The sequence below is a fragment of the Octopus bimaculoides genome, chromosome 28 (genome assembly GCF_001194135.2).
Source record: "Octopus bimaculoides isolate UCB-OBI-ISO-001 chromosome 28, ASM119413v2, whole genome shotgun sequence".
Classification (NCBI taxonomy): Eukaryota; Metazoa; Mollusca; class Cephalopoda; order Octopoda; family Octopodidae; genus Octopus; species Octopus bimaculoides.
The window spans coordinates 18000400-18003473 of NC_069008.1; positions in this window are offsets into that span (position 1 = coordinate 18000400).

The following is a 3074-nucleotide window of genomic DNA, read 5'->3' on the forward strand; positions in this document are numbered from 1 at the left end:
TATATATGGTCCAAAGAACAAGTGCGCGTTTCTTGGTTCCTGGTTTAATTATGTTATTTTTTTTTCTCTCTTTTAGTAAATATGTCTTGTGTTTGGTCTTAGAATTTTTTTTTACTTTTTAGGTTCTTCTGTATTTTTCCTTTTTTTTTCTTCTTTTTTATCCACGTTTTTCCTTCTGGTTTTGTATCATATTCTAGCGTTTTTCTATGTTATATTCCGCCCGTGACTCACATTCAAGACATCACACAACGTGTTTTCTCTCTCTCTCTGTGTCTCTGTCTCTTTTAATCGCCGATCCGATCCGCAACACAGCAAGTTGCCGCACACACCAACACACTGGATATATATATATATATATATATATATATATATATATTCTTCCTCGTGGGACTAACATGTACACACACACGAGCGCATATATAGATATAGATATATATATATGTATATATAGCGACTGTGTATTTGTGTTCTGGTCTCTCTTTCGTTCTCTCTTTTCTTCTGTCTCTCCTCAAAGTCACCCGTATTTCATTTTCGAGTTGCTGAACCTGTGTCACTGACAAATATGTATTCTTCCTTCCTTGGTCACCGTTTTCTTCCTCTTCTTCTTCTTTTGCTTCTTCTGCTTCTATCTTTTCATCTCCACTTCTTTTTTTCTTTCTTTTGTCAGATATTATCTTAAATTGCCCTGAAAATTCGAAAAAAACACACTCGCTGGAGGAGACATGATAAGATATAGAATAATGAATGCGAAAACGTCCTCCCCCCCTCCACGCCGCTTCCGACAAAAAGAATTAAAACAAACACAAACAAAAAGAAATGCTAACAGCTGGCACCTAGAATTGAAACTAACACGTTTGATTTAGATGCTGGTGTGTGTGTGTGTGCGTGTAGGTGGGGGGGGGGGCTGACGGTTTAAATCGTTTGTATGAATGAATGAAAAGAGTAGATGAATGGTTTTAAAACGAACGAGAGAAAGAAAGAGAGAGAGAGAGACTGGTGTACAGGTGTGGTGTTTGTGGTTGGTATTTACAGCACAAGTTCGACCTAGATCGATCACACACCTGTAATCGAAGGATCAAAGACTTCTCACTCAATCGTGTGAAGAGTTTGTTGTTATTATTATTTTTTATTATTAGTGTTTAGTCTGTAAGGCAGTGCATGTTTGTTTGTCTAGGGTCGCGTTATCCAAAATATGCCCCATTTTTGTCGCTTTATTAGTGGAGGGGAAAGAAAAACTTACACGTCACCCCTAACGTCGTAAAGAGCGAGAGATAGATAGATAGATAGATAGAGAGAGAGAGAGAGAGAGAGCGCACATTTATGTATGTAACTATCTGTCTGTCACTCTGTCGATCTACATATTTTGTATTTATGTTTAACAGCAGCAGCGGAGTGACTGAAGGACCGAGAGTTTCGTGCGTTAGCACTTATCAACCCTTATCTGTTGATCTATCTGTCTTTCTTTTTCTCTGTCTCTCTATTTATCTGTCTATCTATCTAGCTCTCTCTCTCTCTCCCTATCTATCTATCTACCTATCTATCTATCATCTATTTGAAAAGAAACATATATCTATCTATATATAGATTCAGGTGAATATGGTACTTAAGTTTAGGCACCAGAATTTAGTACGGTATTATCCATACAATTTCAAAGTAAGGTGATTAAAATCAAAATAAGCAACAAGGATATCCAGAGGTAATGCAGTACGATCGTTTCATGCAACTCCATTTAATTGAACAATGCAATCATTACATCAATTTAAAATGCAGAGCAATCCTCAGCTGCACAAAGACATAAAATTTAATTAAATTAGATGGACACACTTTAGTATAATTATACCTAAAATCTCCGAGAAGTTAAGGAGATAGACAAAGAACACGTTGTCTCCACTACAACATAGAAGTTAATAAATAAATTGTCAAGAAGACTCTGCCTGTCACTGATCTTATTTGTTTTTGTTTTTTTTATGGGGTCAGTTTTAATTTATAGTCTAGTTTATCAAAACTTGTATATCTAAGGCTGAGAAATTAACAACAAACAAGACGAGGACAAATATCCATCAAATGTAAATAATGTAAATAATGTACATCTCTTAAATATAGAACTGTATTACAAAAAGTAAATCCGTGGATCGATTCGTTCGGCTAAAAGTGGTGCCCCAGCATGGCCGCAGTCAAATGACTGAAATAAGTAAAAGAATAAAATTAAAAAACGTGTATGCGTGTGTGTGTGTGTGTCTGCGTTGTCCCCCCCCCCCGTTTAACAAATCCTAGCGGTTCGGCAAAAGCGTTCGATAAAGTAACAGGCTTAAAAGTACTGGGAGAAGGGAGGGTCGATTCATTCGACAAAAAAAAAAAAGAAAACTACAAGGCGGTGCTCCAGCATGGCCGCAGTCAAGTGAATGTAAAACAAGTAATAGGAAAACGATAAAAGATGACAGCACATGTTGTTTGCTAGAAATGGCAGCCAAATCTCTCTCAAATCACATCCTATTGCCTTAAAAATGGCAAAAGTAAACAAAACAACTCCACCACCATCAGAATCCAAAGTCAGGATTACATTTCTTAAAACAAGACTGTATGGTCATGTTCGGAACGTCCGGTTCGTTCCCTACCGATGCCGCCGCCACCATCACTACTACTGCCAAGATGCTTACTACTTCTACTACTACTACTACTCGCATCTGCAAGAGGAAAACGTTCCCTCCTACCACGGCGGCTTTTATCACTACGACCATCATCGTCATCATCATAAAGAATAACCAGCATGTGACGTTACCTCCTACCACGACATCTTTTATCACTCCGACCACCATCCAACAGTAGCGTTAGTATTGTCGTTACTACTGCTCCCACCACCACACTACTACTCCTACCACTAACCGCCAGGGAGTGAGAGAGACAGAGAGAGAGACACAAACACAGAAAGAGAGAGAGGGAGTGAGAAAGATAGACGTTGCCTCCTAACACGTCTTTTACTACTTCTACCACCCCCACCAACATCATCACTATCATTATCACAATGAATATACCGTTATTGTCACTGCTACCACTATGATGTTAAGTACTCCTGC